The sequence below is a fragment of the Choloepus didactylus genome, chromosome 3 (assembly GCF_015220235.1).
Source record: "Choloepus didactylus isolate mChoDid1 chromosome 3, mChoDid1.pri, whole genome shotgun sequence".
Classification (NCBI taxonomy): domain Eukaryota; kingdom Metazoa; phylum Chordata; class Mammalia; order Pilosa; family Megalonychidae; genus Choloepus; species Choloepus didactylus.
In genome coordinates, this window is record NC_051309.1 from 185,120,114 (window position 1) to 185,137,642 (window position 17,529).

A 17,529-nucleotide genomic window follows, 5' to 3' on the forward strand; every position below is an offset into this window, starting at 1 on the left:
CCCCTATTTTTCTACTCATCCATCCATAAACTAGACAAAGTGGAGTGTGGTCCTTATGGCTTTCCCAATCCCATTGTCACCCCTCATAAGCTACATTTTTATACAACTGTCTTCAAGATTCATGGGTTCTGGGTTGTAGTTTGATAGTTTCAGGTATCCACCACCAGCTACCCCAATTCTTTAGAACCTAAAAAGGGTTGTCTAAAGTGTGCATAAGAGTGCCCACCAGAGTGACCTCTCAGCTCCTTTTGGATTCTCTCTGCCACTGAAGCTTATTTCATTTCCTTTCACATCCCCCTTTTGGTCAAGAAGATGTTCTCCGTCCCACGATGCCAGGTCTACATTCCTCCCCAGGAGTCATATTCCACGTTTCCAGGGAGATTCACTCCCCTGGGTGTCTGATCCCACGTAGTGGGGAGGGCAGTGATTTCACCTTTCAGGTTGGCTTAGCTAGAGAGACAGGGCCACATCTGAGCAACAAAGAGGCATTCGGGAGGAGGCTCTTAGGCACAACCATAGGGAGGCCTAGCCTCTCCTTTGCAGCAACCGTCTTCCCAAGGGTAAAACCTGTGGTAGAGGGCTCAACCCATCAAACCACCAGTCCCCTATGTCTGTGGTCATGTTAGCAACCAGGGAGGTGGGGTAGTCGAATACCCCTGCATTCTCCACAGGCTCCTCAACGGGCACTACATCTTTTTTTTTTCCTTCTTTTTCTTTTTTTTTTTTTTTTAACTTTCCCTTCTTTTTTAAATCAACTGTATGAAAAAAAAGTTAAAAAGAAAGCAAACATACACTAAAAGAACATTTCAAAGAGACCATAACAAGGGAGTAAGAAAAAGACAACTAACCTAAGATAACTGCTTAACTTCCAACATGTTCCTACTTTACCCCAAGAAAGTTACCTAATATAGCAACATTTCTGTGAACTTGCTCCTACTATATCCATCAGAAATTAACACACCACAGTCATTCCTGGGCATCCCCAGAACGTTAAATAGCTTATCTGTTCTCCTTGGATTATTGTTCCCCCTTCCTTAATTGCTCTCTATTGCTAGTTCCCCTACATTCTACATTATAAACCATTTGTTTTACATTTTTCAAAGTTCACATTAGTGGTAGCATATAATATTTCTCTTTTTGTGCCTGGCTTATTTCGCTCAGCATTATGTCTTCAAGGTTCATCCATGTTGTCATATGTTTCACGAGATCGTTCCTTCTTACTGCCGCGTAGTATTCCATCGTGTGTATATACCACATTTTATTTATCCACTCATCTGTTGAAGGACATTTGGGTTGTTTCCGTCTCTTGGCAATTGTGAATAATGCTGCTATGAACATTGGCGTGCAGATATCTGTTTGTGTCACTGCTTTCCGACCTTCCGGGTATATACCGAGAAGTGCAATCGCTGGATCGAATGGTAACTCTATATCTAGTTTTCTAAGGAACTGCCAGACTGACTTCCAGAGTGGCTGAACCATTATACAGTCCCACCAACAATGAATAAGAGTCCCAATTTCTCCACATCCCCTCCAGCATTTGTAGTTTCCTGTTTGTTTAATGGCAGCCATTCTAACCGGTGTTAGATGGTATCTCATTGTGGTCTTAATTTGCATCTCTCTAATAGCTAGTGAAGCTGAACATTTTTTCATGTGTTTCTTGGCCATTTGTATTTCCTCTTCAGAGAACTGTCTTTTCATATCTTTTGCCCATTTTATAATTGGGCCGACTGTACTATTGTCATTGAGTTGTAGGATTTCTTTATATATGCAAGATATCAGTCTTTTGTCAGATACATGGTTTCCAAAAATTTTTTCCCATTGAGTTGGCTGCCTCTTTACCTTTTTGAGAAATTCCTTTGAGGTGCAGAAACTTCGAAGCTTGAGGAGTTCCCATTTATCTATTTTCTCTTTTGTTGCTTGTGCTTTGGGTGTAAAGTCTTGGAAGTGGCCGCCTAATACAAGGTCTTGAAGATGTTTTCCTACATTATCTTCTAGGAGTTTTATGGTACTTTCTTTTATATTGAGATCTTTGGTCCATTTTGAGTTAATTTTTGTGTAGGGGGTGAGGTAGGGGTCCTCTTTCATTCTTTTGGATATGGATATCCAACTCTCCCAGCCCCATTTGTTGAAAAGACCATTATGACTCATTTCAGTGACTTTGGGGGCCTTATCAAAGATCAGTCGGCCATAGATCTGAGGGTCTACCTCTGAATTCTCAGTTCGATTCCATTGATCTATATGTCTATCTTTGTGCCAGTACCATGCTGTTTTGGCAACTGTGGCTTTATAATAAGCTTCAAAGTCAGGGAGTGTAAGTCCTCCCACTTCGTTTTTCTTTTTTAGAGTGTCTTTAGCAATTCGAGGCATCTTCCCTTTCCACATAAATTTGATAACTAGCTTTTCCAAGTCTGCAAAGTAGGTTGTTGGAATTTTGATTGGGATTGCATTGAATCTGTAGATGAGTTTGGGTAGAATTGACATCTTGACATTTAGTCTTCCTATCCATGAACATGGAATATTTTTCCATCTTTTAAGGTCCCCTTCTATTTCTTTTAGTAGAGTTATGTAGTTTTCTTTGTATAGGTCTTTTACATCTTTGGTTAAGTTTATTCCTAGGTACTTGATTTTTTTTAGTTGCTATTGAAAATGGTATCTTTTTCTTGAGTGTCTCTTCAGTTTGTTCATTTCTAGCATATAGAAACATTACTGACTTATGTGCATTAACCTTGTATCCCGCTACTTTGCTAAAGTTGTTTATTAGCTCTAGTAGCTGTATCGTCGATTTCTCAGGGTTTTCTAGATATAAGATCATATCATCTGCAAACAATGACAGTTTTACTTCTTCTTTTCCAATTTGGATGCCTTTTATTTCTTTGTCTTGCCGGATTGCCCTGGCTAGCACTTCCAGCACAATGTTGAATAACAGTGGTGACAGCGGGCATCCTTGTCTTGTTCCTGATCTTAGAGAGAAGGCTTTCAGTCTCTCACCATTGAGTACTATGCTGGCTGTGGGTTTTTCATATATGTTCCTTATCATGTTGAGGAAGTTTCCTTCAATTCCTACCTTTTGAAGTGTTTTTATCAAAAAGGGATGTTGGATTTTGTCAAATGCTTTTTCAGCATCTATTGAGATGATCAATTGATTTTTCCCTTTTGACTTGTTAATGTGTTGTAATACATTGATTTTCTTATGTTGAACCATCCTTGCATGCCTGGAATAAACCCCACTTGGTCATGGTGTATGATTTTTTAATGTGTCTTTGGATTCGATTTGCAAGTATTTTGTTGAGGATTTTTGCATCTATATTCATTAGGGAGATTGGCCGGTAGTTTTCCCTTTTTGTAGCATCTTTGCCTGGTTTTGGTATTAGATTGATGTTAGCTTCATAAAATGAGTTAGGTAGTGTTCCATTTTCTTCAATGTTTTGAAAGAGTTTGAGTAAGATTGGTGTCAGTTCTTTCTGGAAAGTTTGGTAGAATTCCCCTGTGAAGCCATCTGGCCCTGGGTATTTATTTGTGGGAAGATTTTTGATGACTGATTGGATCTCTTTGCTTTGATGGGTTGGTTGAGGTCATCTATTTATTCTCTGGTCAGTCTAGGTTGTTCATATGTTTCCAGGAAATTGTCCATTTCCTCTACATTATCCAGTTTGTTGCCATACAGTTGTTCATAGTATCCTCTTATAATTTTTTTAATTTCTTCAGGATCTGCAGTTATGTCACCTTTTTCATTCATTATTTTGTTTCTATGGGTCTTCTCTCTTTTTGATTTTGTCAGTCTAGCTAGGGGCTTGTCAATCTTGTTGATCTTCTCAAAGAACCAACTTTTGGTGATATTTATCCTCTCTATTGTTTTTTTGTTCTCTATGTCATTTATTTCTGCTTTAATCCTTGTTATTTCTTTTCTTCTACTTGGTTTAGGATTGGTTTGCTGTTCATTTTCTAGCTTCTTCAGTTGATCCATTAGTTCTTTGATTTTGGCTCTTTCTTCCTTTTTAATATATGCGTTTAGTGCTATAAATTTCCCCCTTAGCACTGCTTTTGCTGCATCCCATAGGTTTTGGTATGTTGTGTTCTCATTTTCATTCGTCTCTATATATTTAGCAATTTCTCTTGCTATTTCTTCTTTAACCCACTGATTGTTTAGGAGTGTGTTGTTTAACCTCCAGGTATTTGTGAATTTTCTAAGTCTCTGATGGTTATTGACTTCTAATTGTATTCCATTGTGGTCAGAGAATGTGCTTTGAATGATTTCAATCTTTTTAAATTTATTGAGGCTTGTTTTATGTCCCAGCATATGATCTATTCTGGAGAAAGTTCAATGAGCACTAGAAAAGTATGTGTATCCTGGTGATTTGGGATGTAAAGTCCTGTATATGTCTGTTAAATCTAATTCATTTATCAGATTGTTTAGGTTTTCAATTTCCTTATTGGTCTTCTGTCTGGTTGATCTATCTGTAGGAGAGAGTGATGTGTTGAAGTCTCCCACAATTATTGTGGAAACATCAATTGCTTCCTTTAGTTTTGCCAGTGTTTCTCTCATGTATTTTGTGGCACCTTGATTGGGTGCATAGACATTTACGATTGTTATTTCTTCTTGCTGAATTGCCTCTTTTATTAGTATGTAGTGGCCGTCTTTGTCTCTCAAAACATCCCTGCATTTGAAGTCTATTTTATCTGAGATTAATATTGCTACACCTGCTTTCTTTTGGCTGTAGCTTGCATGAAATATTTTTTTCCATCCTTTCACTTTCAGTTTCTTTGTGTCCCTGTGTCTAAGATGAGTCTCTTGTATGCAACATATTGATGGTTCATTTTTTTTGATCCATTCTGCGAATCTATATCTTTTAATTGGGAAGTTTAATCCATTTACATTCAACATTATAACCGTGAAGGCATTTCTTGAATCAGCCATCTTATCCTTTGGTTTATGTTTGTCATATTTTTCCCCTCTGTCTATTAATATCCTTTATTGTACCCATACCGAATCTCTTTAGTACTGAACCTTTCTCCAAGTCTCTCTGTCCTGTCTTTGTTTCTCTGTCTGTAGGGCTCCCTTGAGTATCTCCAGTAGGGCAGGTCTCTTGTTAGCAAATTCTCTCAGCATTTGTTTGTCTGTGAAAAATTTAAGCTCTCCCTCAAATTTGAAGGAGAGCTTTGCTGGATAAAGTATTCTTGGCTGGAAATTTTTCTCACTCAGAATTTTAAATATATCGTGCCACTGCCTTCTTGCCTCCATGGTGGCTGCTGAGTGGTCACTACTTGCTCTTATGCTGTTTCCTTTGTATGTGGTGAATTGCTTTTCTCTTGCTGCTTTCAGAACTTGCTCCTTCTCTTCTGTGTTTGACAGTGTGATCAGTATATGTCTCGGAGTGGGTTTATTTGGATTTATTCTATTTGGGGTTCGCTGAGCATTTATGATTTGTGTATTTATGTTGTTTAGAAGATTTGGGAAGTTTTCCCCAACAATTTCTTTGAATACTCTTCCTAGACCTTTACCCTTTTCTTCCCCTTCTGGGACACCAATGAGTCTTATATTTGGACGTTTCATATTATCTATCATATCCCTGAGGTCCATTTCGATTTTTTCAATTTTTTCCCCATTCTTTCTTTTATGCTTTCATTTTCCATTCTGTCATCTTTGAGGTCACTGATTCGTTGTTCAACTTCCTCTAGTCTTGTACTATGAGTGTCCAGATTCTTTTTAATTTGGTCAGCAGTTTCTTTAATTTCCATAAGGTCATCCATTTTTTTATTTAGTCTTTCAATGTCTTCTTTATGGTCTTCTAGGGTCTTCTTGATTTCCTTTGTCTCCCGTACTATGGTCTCATTGTTCATCTTTAGTTCTTTGAGTAGCTGCTCTAGGTGCTGTGTCTCTTCTGGTCTTCTGATTTGGGTGCTTGGGCTTGGGTTATCCATATCGTCTGGTTTTTTCATATGCTTTATAATTTTCTGTTGTTTTTGGCCTCGTGGCATTTGCTGAACTTGGTAGGGTTCTTTTAGGATTTGTAGACCAATTGAAGTCCTTATCTCTAATTTATCAGATCTACAGCTTTATGGAGTACACTTTAACTAACCAGCAGGTGGTGTCCACGAGCCACCTGTTCTCCACAAGCCAGTTCTTCCCTGCCTAGCCTTTTTGGTGAGTGGGGGAGTGAGTCTTGCGGGGTCCAATTGGTGTACCAAGCTTGCGTGTGTAGTTGGTGTTGCCTGCTCTGTATATGGGGCGTGTTTCTGGGCAGTCAGGGAGGGGGGGTGGCGCTAACAATCAAATCTCCCTTGTGATCCTAGAGTTTTAAAGCTGCTGCAATAGTCTAATCCTTCAGTTCAGTCCTGCCACAGTTTGTCTCTCCCACTGACCCACAAGTCCTTGGTATTGGCGTATGGCTCTTGAGACTTGCAAGTGGGCCCCTCTTCCAGGCTGTGCACCCCGGGTCCTCTGTTGAGGGATGACTGTGCTATGTCACAGATGAGTGCCATCCCCCCAGGGCAGTTCTGGGCTGCTGGGCTGTGTAGGGAGGCTCCCAGTCTGCTGAAATGATGGCTGAATGGGGCTTTGTTAATTCACACTGCTCTACCTTCCCAACTCTGGGACAATCAGCTGAGGTTGCAGGGAAGGCTAATGTCCACGCCCAGTTTTGTGGTGTGTGCCTGTTATTTGAAGCACTTCCGTCACACTGGGTTGTCTGGGGCAGTTCTGGGCTATGGGGCTGGCGATGGGCAGGAGTGTTTCCTGTCCACCAGGATGATGGCTGTGAGCGGACACCCCCCTTTTCTTGGGAAGTTGTGGTGTTTAGTGAATTTTCTCAGCCACTGGATTATTGCGTTCTGTCTCAGAGCTCTCCTAGTTCTGCTCTTGACTTGACGTGCCCAAATTGCAAGTCTTTGAAGCTTTCTGTATTGGGCTTCTTAGAGTAATTGTTTTAGAAAAAGAAAAAAGGATTGGGAAAAAAAAAAAAAAGGGCCCTCCTCAGAGATCTAATGGGTTATTGAAATGCTAAGAGACAAAGCAACCAGGGCCATTAAGGAAAGGTCCACAGGGCAGAGAGATCAGCTTTTCTTCGGGATTTGCATATGCGCCTCAGGGCCTGAGCTCTGGCCTGAGCTCTGCCCTTCCCCTTTCTATGTTCACCAGAACTCCAAAAATCCTCTGCTTTTATTTTGGAGTTTTTCGTGTTGTTTTGTTTCTATGCCTGTCTCCTCCCTGCTGGGCTGGCTGCTCTCAGATTCTCTGGTGTCTGCTCTCAGTCTATCTATGGTTAGAGTTTGGATCAGCAGAATGAGTTTCCGATAAGGGCTGCCACTGCAGTTCTCCCTTCTCCTTCCTCGAGCTGACAGCCCCGCCTCCCACGGGACTGAGCCTGGCAGGGAGGGGCACGGGTCCCCTGGTTGCAAAAACTTACAGATTTCGCTGATCTCAGCAGTTCCGCGTTTTCATGAGTGTTGTATGAAGTATGCCCAAAGTCAGATTGCTCTGTGGTGTCCAGTCCACGCAGTTCCTGGCTTTCTACCTACTTTCCTGGAGGAGTAACTAAAACATACAGCTCACCAGTCTGCCATCTTGCCCCGCCTCCTCAAATGTATTTTGATCTGAGGTCTTTGGATTTTTTTTTTGATCAGTAAATAATCTTCCTTTTACTCCCTGTCTTCCAGAAATGTTTTAAAATCTCTAGACCGCTTATGATCTCTTATGTCTTCTTTACTGTCATAGTTTATTTTATTTTGTATTCCTTTACTATAATTTTAGTATTTTCTCAGGTGATTGTGTGTGTTCATTGCCATCTTGAATTACAGCTCAGTTTTCTTCTAAGGGATGATAACGAAGTTGGATCATAGTAATTTTAACAGAGCTGTCTTTGTCTAGTAAATATAGCAGTAGGGAATTTGAATGAACTACTCACTAAAAACAACTTAAAAGTCTGTGTGAAATACAAATATATCTCCTTAGAAGCTTGGAAGAGATCACAAGATAATGAGAAAATATTGAGACAAAGCATAATTAAAGACAGAAACCCAGGGACCAATGGAGCTGTTTTTGCCTTGAGGACACTTGCTAAGTTTGTGTTATTTAAATTCAGTTTTTCTGATCTAGCAGAGCATGGGATCCAGAAAACAAAGCACAGAGTTCTCTTCAACAGGGGAATCTGATAGGAGACCCCAGAAAGCTCGGATCCAAAAGATACATGCCTTCATTCTAAGGATGAACAAGAGGAAAACTCCCCCACTCTCTGTACTGTCAGGGGACAGACAGGAATTTATTCTTTGTGCTTACACCATGTTGTAGTGGGGTGGGGAATTCTGCTGAGAAGATGCACCCTCAAGGCAGCATGTATTTTGGTACCCAAATACCTGTCTTTTGGATTGTCCATAAAATCTCAAACTATAAAGTTATTGTATTTCATTGATTCAGTGATGCACTTTTTTATGTTTTTAATTTTATTTTAATTGTTTTCTTTATTAGAGAGGTCATGGGTTTACAGAAAAATAATGCATAAAATACAGTATTACCATATACTATCCTATTATTAACAACTTATATTGGTGTGAAGCATTTGTTACAATCAATGATAGCATATTTTTATAATTGTGCTATTAACTGTAGTCCATGGTTTAACGTAGGGTTCACTGATTGTGCAGTATACATGCATGGATTTTTTTAAAATTTTTTATTCTGTTACCATATATACAATCTAATATTTCCCATTTTAATCACATTCAGATATATATTTCAGTGTTGTTGATTATGTTCACAATGTTGGTGCTACCATCACCAACATCCATTACCAAAACCTTTTCATCATTCCTAATAGGAACCCTGTACATTTTAAGCCCTAACTTACCATTCCGTCTCCTTACCCCATCCCCTGGTAGCCTATATTGTAGATTCTTACTCTCTGAGTTTGCTTATTCTCATGATTTAAAATCAGTGAGAACATAAACTTTTTGTCCTTCTGTTTCTGGCTTATTTCACTTAACTGATGTCTTCAGGTTTCATCCATCTAGTTGCATGTATAGGACTTCATTCCCTTTATGACTGAATGATATTCCATTGTATGTATATACCACATTTTGTTTATCCAGTCATCAGTTGATGGACATTTGGGTTGCTTCCAACCTTTGACAATTGTGTATAATGCTGCTGTGAATGTCAGTGTGCAAAAACTTCAATCACTGCTTTCAATTCTTCTGAGTTTTTACCTAGTAGAGGGATTGTCAGGTCATATGGTAATTCTGTATTTAGCTTCCCGAGGAACTGCCAAACTGTTTTCCACAGTGGCTGCAACCATTTTACATGTCCTCTAGCAATATAAATAAACGTTCCTATTTCTCCTCATCCTCTCCAACACTTGTAATTTTCTGTTTTCTTAATAGTAGCCATTCTACTGGGTATGAAATGATATCTCATTGTGGTTTTGATTTACATTTCTCTAATAGCTAGTGATGTTGAGCTTCTATTCATGTGCTTTTTAGCCATTTGTGTATCTTCTTTGGAGAAATACCTATTCAAGTCTTTTGCCCATTTTTTTTTTTTTTTTTGCACAGAAAAAATTTTCATTAAATCTCTTTGCTTGGATGTTTACATACATTTACTTAATTAATACTCACATCGATCCTGCTGACTAAGGTTTATTTTTTTTAAATTCAGTTTTATTGAGATATATTAACATACCCTACAATCATCCACAGTGTACAAAGAATTGTTCACAGTACCATCATATAGTTGTGCATTCATAACCACAATCAATTTTTGAATGTTTTCATTACTCCAAAAAAATTAAAAAAATAAAATAAAACCAAAAATAAAAATACAGGTAAAGAAGAACACCCAAAACATTCCATCCCTCATCTCCCCTATTATTCATTTACTTTTTGTTCTCATTTTTCTACTCATCTGTCCATAAACTGGATAAAATGGAGTATGAACCACAAGGTTTTCACAATTGAACAGTCACACCATGTAAGTTACATAGTTATACAATCATCTTCAGAAATCAAGGCTACTGGGTTGCAGTTCAACAGTTTCAGGTATTTCCTTCTAGCTATTCCAATACACTAAAAACTAAAAAGGGATATCTAGATAATGCATAAGAATAACCTCCAGAATGACCTAGTGACTATATTTGAAATCTCTCAGCCACTAAAACTTTATTTTGTTTCATTTCTCTTCCCCCTTTTGGTCCAGAAGGGCTTTCTCAATCCCACAATGCCAGGGCCAAGCTCATCTCTGCTAGTCATGTCCCACATTGCCAGGGAGATTTACACCCCTGGAAGTCACATCCCACATAATGGGGAGGGCTTTTGCCCATTTTTAAATTGGATTGTTTGTCTTTTTATTGTTGAGGTCTATTAAACACCTGGATATTAAACTTTTATCAGATATGTGGTTTCCAAATATTTTCTCTCATTGAGTAGGTTGTCTTTTCAATGTTGTGACAAAGTCCTTTGATTCACAAGTGTTTTTAACTTTGAAGAGGGTCCCATTTATCTATTTTTTCTTTCATTGCTTGTGCTTTGGGTTTATATTCAAATAAACCATTACCTAACACAAGATCCTGATTTACATTTTTATTTACTTCCCTATGTTTTCTTCTAGGAGTTTGATAATTATGGCTCTTATATTTAAGTCTTTGATAATTTTGGGTTGTCAGGAAGGGTTCTGCTTTCTTTTTTCTTTTTCCTGGCATCATTCTTTCCCAAGTGAGTGTTCTTTGCCCCCTTGTCAAAAATCAATTGGCTGTAATTGTGAGGGTTGATTTCTGAGCTCTTAGTTTGATTCCATTTGTCTATGTGTCTGTCCTGGTTCCAGTACCATGCACCATGCCACATGATTACTGTGGCTTTGTAAAAATTTTTAGGATAGGAATGTTTGAGTCCTCCAACTTCATTCTTCTTTTTTCAGGATGTCATTAGCAATTCAGGGGCCCTTACCCTTCCATATAAATTTGATGATTTGCTATTCCATTTTTACAAAGAAGGTTTTTGGAATTTTGATTGGGATTGCATTGAATCTATAAATCACTTTAGGTAGGATTGACATCTTAATGACATTTAGTCTTCAAATCCATGAACATGGAATGTCCTATTAATTTTTGTCTTCTTTGATTTCTTTTAGCAAAGTTTTGTGGTTTTCTGTGTACAAGTCTTTTATATCCTTATTCCTAGATATTTGATTCTTTTAGTTGCTATTGTGAATGGAGTTTTTTTTTTCTTGATTTCTTCTTCTGATTGTTCATTATTTGTGTGTATAAACACTACTGATTTTGGGGTGTTGATCTTGTATCCTGCCACTTTGCTGAATTCGTTTATTAGCTCTAGGAGCTTTGCTGTGGATTTTTCAGGATTTTTTGTATAGAACCTCATGTCATCTACAAATAGGGGAAGTTTTACTTCTTCCTTTCCAATTTTGATGCCTTTGATTTTTTTCTCCCCTAGTTGCTCTGGCAAGAACTTCCAGTACAATGTTGAAGAACAGTGGTTATGGTGGACATCCTTGTATTGTTTCTTAGAGGGAAAACGTTCAGTCTTTCACCCTTAAATAGAATGTTGGCTGTGGGATGTTCATATTTTTCCTTATCATTTTGAGGAAATTTCCTTCTATTCCTAGTGTTCTAAGTGTTTTTATCAACAAAGGGTGCTCAATTTTGTCAAATGCTTTTTCTGCATCAATTGAGATTATCATATGGTATTTTTCCTTCTTTTTGTTAACATCGTGCATTACATTAAATGATTTTCTTATGTTGAACCAACCTTGCATTCCAGGGATAAATCCCACTTGATCATAGTGTGTAATTCTTTTTGTATACATTTGGACTTGGTTTGCTAGTGTTTTGTTGAGGATTTTCATAAGAGATATTGGTCTGCAGTTTTCTTGTGTTTTTTAATCAAGCTTTGGTATGATGATGATATTGGCCTCATCAAATGACTTAGGTAATGTTGGGAAGATTTTGTGTAGAATTGAAGTTAAGTTTTCTTGGAATATTTGGTAGAATTCACCTGTGAAGTCATCTGGTGTCTTGGGCTTTTCTTTGTTGGGAGGTTTTTGATGACTGATCAATCTTTACTAGTAATTGGTTTGTTGAGATCTTCTGTTTCTTCTAGAGTTGATGTATTTTGTGTATTTCTAAGAATTAGTCCATTCATCTAGGCTATGTAATTTTTGGCCTACAGTTGTTCACAGTATCCCCATTTATTCCTTTTTATGTCAGCAAGGTCCATGGTAATGTCCCCCTTTTCATTCCTGATTTTCATTATTTGTCTTCTCTCTCTTTTTGGCTTTGTCAGTCTATCAGTTTTACTGATCTTTCAAAGAACCAAATTTTGGATTTATTAGTTCTCTATTTTTTTTTTCTGTTTCATTTATCTCCTCTCTAATATTTATTTCCTACTTTCTGCTCACTGTTGGTTTAGTTTCCTGTTCTTTTTCTCGATCTTCCAGTTCTGAGGCAAGTCTCTGATTTGAAGTCTTTCTTCTTTTTTAAGGTAAACATTTGGAAGTATAAATTTCCCTCCTAGCACTAATTTGCTGTTTCCTATAAGTTTTGGTATGTTGTGTTTTCATTTTCATTCACCTCAAGATATTTCCTAATTTCCCTTGTGATTTCTTCTTTGACCCTTTGGTTGTTTAAGATTGTGTTATTTAATTCACACATATTTGTGAATTTTCCAGTTCTGCCTCTCATCAGTTTCTAGCTTCATACTATTGTGGCTGAGTTACATTGTATCATTTTTATAATATTTAAATTTATTGAGGCTTGTTTTATGAGCTAAAATATGGTCTCACCTGGATAATGACCCATGTGACTATAGGAGATTGTGTATTCTGCTGCTGTTGGGTGAAGTGTATCCTATATGTCTGTTAATTCTAGTTGTTCTGGGTATCATTTGCATCTTCTGTTTTCTTTTGATCTTCACTCTAGATGTTCTATCCATTTCTGAAAGTGTTGTATTGAAGTCTCCTACTAGTAATGTAGAATCACGTGTTTTTCCTTTCAAATCTGTCAACATTTGATTCATATATTTTTGGGCTCTGCATATATATCCATAATTGTTATGTCTTCTTATTGAATTGACCTTCTATTCAGTATATAATGTTCTTTTTTGTCCCTTGCAACAGTTTCTGACTTGGTGTCTAGTTTATTTAATATTATTTTAGCTACCCCAGCTCTTTTTATACTATCTGCATGGTTTTTTTCTCCCCATCCTTTCACTTTCAACCTACTTATGCCTTTGAATTTAAACTGAGTATCCTGTAAACAATATGTCATTGTGTCATGCTCTTTTACCCATTCTGTCAATCTCTGTCTTTTGACTGGTGAATTTAATCTATTTACATTTAAGGTAACTTCTAATAATGCAGGATTAGATAGCAATTTAACCTCAGTAGCATATGTAAACACTATTCCTACAGACCTACATCCCCTCACTTTTTTTGTTATACTTGTTAACAACTTATATCTTTATACATTTTATCTTAAATCATAGATTTCTCATAGATACTTATTTCTTTATGTCTCTTCAGTCCACTCTTTAGTTTCAGTTCCTTTGTCTGAAGGATCTCCTTTAGCATTGGTTGCAGAGCAGATCTAGTGTTTTACTGTTAACTTCCATTTCAAAACTTCTATCTCTTTATTTAGAATCTCATATTGTTCATTCATCATTTTCCTGATGTCCTTAAGTTTTTTCTCCATGTTGTCTTTTATCTCTTGAGTATACTGAAGATCATTTGAAAAAAAATCTTTTTTTGGTATTCCAAAGTCTGATCTTCTTCATTGACAGTTTCTGGAAATTTATCTTGCTCCTTTGAATGGGCCCTCATTTACTTTTCCTTTATGTGTCTTTTAATCTGTTGCACACTGTAAATTTTAATATTTTAATTTTTTTCTGGGATTTATTCCATGAGCTAACTGTTTCTTAATTTCTTATCCATTTACTGATATGGCAGAGATTTCCTTGAGCACTAGGGCCTAACAAAAGCAAATAACCAACACAAAAATTACCTTCATGGTCTTTGCAAATTGGCTCTGTGTTGGGTGATGCTTTCCTTCCGAGTTTAGTCATCCTTTCAGGAAGTTCAGCCCAGGGTGAATGTATAGATTCCTCTCCATATTTTGTGCACCTGCATCTTGTCCTAGGCTTTCTTTCTCTTATGGCTTGTGGAGTTCCCCCATTTACAGGAATTCAAATGTCCCCTCTACTCCATCAGAAATAGGCTTTCCCACCCTCCTTGGTGCTCTTATATATCTCTTAAAGCCAGTCATCTTTTGACCCAGGCAAATGTAAATTACCTAGAATATTTATGGCCTTAGGGATGTGAATTGAAAGAAGTCAGTGAGTGGTATGTACTGAGTCATCTTCAGGTGTAAAATGAAAACATCAAGACCTCTGCAAGGGCATGGTTTCAGTCCCTGCTTGTATGGGGTTAATCACATACAGGGATGGGACTTGCTTAGGCAACTTTCCTAAGGGTGTGCTGCTTGTGTGTTCTGTGGTTGGGTTGACCTCCTAGTTCAGTTACTTCTGTAAAACTATCTTCAAAGAGGTTTTGAAAACTTATAAATATAATAAAAAGGGATAGGTTGAGGAGAGCTAAACTCATACTAGCACAATAGTACTATATTGAGTCTAGTTTATTAAAAAATGAGTTACATACACATTTGCTATGAACTGCACTTTCCAAACTTAATTGGGAAAAAAGGCACACTCATTTATATTTATTTTTCTCTAAGCTCGATAGATAAACCCTTCCTTCCCACCACCTTCAAATTTGAGGGAAATTCTTTGTAAGTCATTTTTGGTGTGTGATCTCTCCCCTAAATGGCTTGTATATGATTCTAGGATGTTACATGTTTACTGGGAAAATGGGGAAATGCCTCTAATTGTCAGTCCATCATGGTTGCCCTCACAGATTCTGGACGTTGGACTGTTTCACTACAGCTGTGGGCAAAGAAACTTAGTGCTGGAACCTGGGCCCTCATATTTAGGGTCCAGCAACAGAATCTGATATTATTTACCCTTCTATGTTTTACATTTTTCTGTTGGGGGCATTTATCCTAACAGAAGAGCATTTTCATCTGTTCTGTATGCAATATTCTGCTGTTAATTATTTTAGAAGTCTTTACCAACCACATTATATAACATTAAATATACATGTTCCTAATTTGCTACTAAATGCTTGTTTACTTTCAATGAAGGCTCTGAAAATGCCATCGCCACTACCAATTATCAGATATGGCTCTTCTCTCTCTTTAAAATCCTCTCTTAGCTTTGTGTCCCCTCTGCTTTGTATTGTAAGTACAAGGTTGTTATAGACTATCTCGGCTTTCTGAAAGGAAAAGGGCAGCTTCCAGGCTAAGTAGCAACTGAAAAAATATCTACCCTCTGTGCAGATATTTTCTTTCCAATTCTTCCTTTGTCATGCCATCGGTAACTAGTAGGGCTGCAGCAGCTCAGGGATTAATTACTTCATGTGTTCTCTGGTTGAGATGCAAGTGAATAGCATAAAGCTGAATGAAGAAAATGTAGGTTTTGATCTCTCATTTTTTAAGGAGAATTGAATGACAGATGTCCACATTTTCCTAATTTTTCTTTTTGCAATATTTTATTATTTTTCCTCTGAACATCTTATTTTTACTTTTAAATCTCTTATGCATTTTCTCAAGAGAACAGCCTTGTCTGTTTCCTTCACATAAAAGCATATATTGAAGTTCTGTTTGTTTGATCTCTTGTGTGACTGCATTGCAATGGACGATGAAATAGCTTGCTGTTTAAATCTTAATTCACATCCCTTACAGGGAAATGGGAGAACTCACTGAGGTAAAGTTTAAAATTAATAATGAGAGATGATTGAAGTAACAAGCATCATATCAGCACAAGCTATGGCAAAAGTAGGACATTTTGTTTGCAATGTGCTCATCTTCCTATTAGAATAATTATATTTGAACACAAATCATTATGTTGATAATTAACACCAGTAATTAAAGAAGACTCTTGTGGTGGCTTTGAGCTATGTACCCCAGAAATAAGACCTTTTGATGAGGTTACTTCAGTTGGGAATTGGCCCAGCTGACTCAGGATGGAGCTTAATCCTATTTACTGAAAGCTTTATAGTGAAGGCCACAGAGAAGGCCACAGAAAGAACAGCCAGAAGTTGGAAATCAATGGCTCTGAGAGAGGAGAGACTGCCATGTGCAATGCTGTGTGATAGCTGGCAGCCAGCCCCAGAATGCTACAGGATTCTAGGGAAAAACATCGCCTTGATGACAACTTGATTTTGGACTGCTTCTAGCCTCAAAACTGTGAGCCAATAAATTCCCATTGTTTAAGCCATCACATTGCATGACGTTTACCTTAGCATCTAGAAAACTGAAACAACTTTTTACTTCCTGCTGTCGTCTTATGCCTATTGTATTAGTCAGGATTTTCCAGAGAAACAGAACTGGCAGGAGAGATAGATAGATAGATAGATAGCTAGATAAACTGGGAGATAGATAGGTAACAGGACTTGGATCACATGATAATGGGAATTGGCAAGTCCAAATTCCCTAGATAATGCAGGTTTCAAGCTGGAAACTCCAAGGAAGGTGAAGTTGAATTCGCCAGGAGAATCTGGTTGGCTAAAATAGAGGCAGAAATTCTTCTTTCTGACATCTGAAATCCTCACTTCTGGCTTTTAATACCTCCAACTGATTGCTGAGGGCAATCTCCTTTGTTGGTTATAGATGCAATCAGCTGTAGCTGCATTCATTTTACCGTATTTGCAAATCCATCTACAAAGTAGTTTCACAGTAACAATCAGGCCATTGCCTGCTTGACCAAACAACTGGACACCATAACCTAAGTTGACACATGAAAGTAACCATCACAACTATTATCATATTTAATACTTGATACCATAGTTTTGTTGAAAAATGTATTTGGGTCTTTCTGTTATTGAAAAAAATGTGAAATAACTTTTAACTAGTCATGGTCTTCAAGATCATGCATTTTGAATAAGTTTTTTTTTGAGTTTCAAAATAACCTTTTATGAAGGATTAATATCATATAACATATAAACAAATTTTATTCTTGCTCATTCAATTAATCCTTTCATAAGCTGAGGGAACCAAATTTAGTTAGGAAAGCTTCTTCAATGTCTGTTTATCCTTATCCCATTTTGTCTAAATGGGAATTAAATATCATTGTCTTAACATACACCATGCCAGAATCTTTTAAAAATGAAATCTCATTATCATTTCAAAATATTTTGTAGCTTTCAACTTGAACCATTGAATCAAAATCTTATTTTAAACCAACTATGAATATTTTTAAAACTTCAGAGGTTCAGCAGTTTGTTTTCATAGAAGTTATGGTTAATTTGGATTTAGATTTAGCACAATCTTGTTTTTGTGAAAAATTAAGAATCCTTTCATTGACAACTGCCTGATTAGCTTGACCCTTGCCTGTGTGCTGCTGTCCAGCAAATCATCTTCAAAATGAATTTTATTAAAACGGAAACCAGATAAGTTTAGACTGTGCAAACCCACTCTCAAG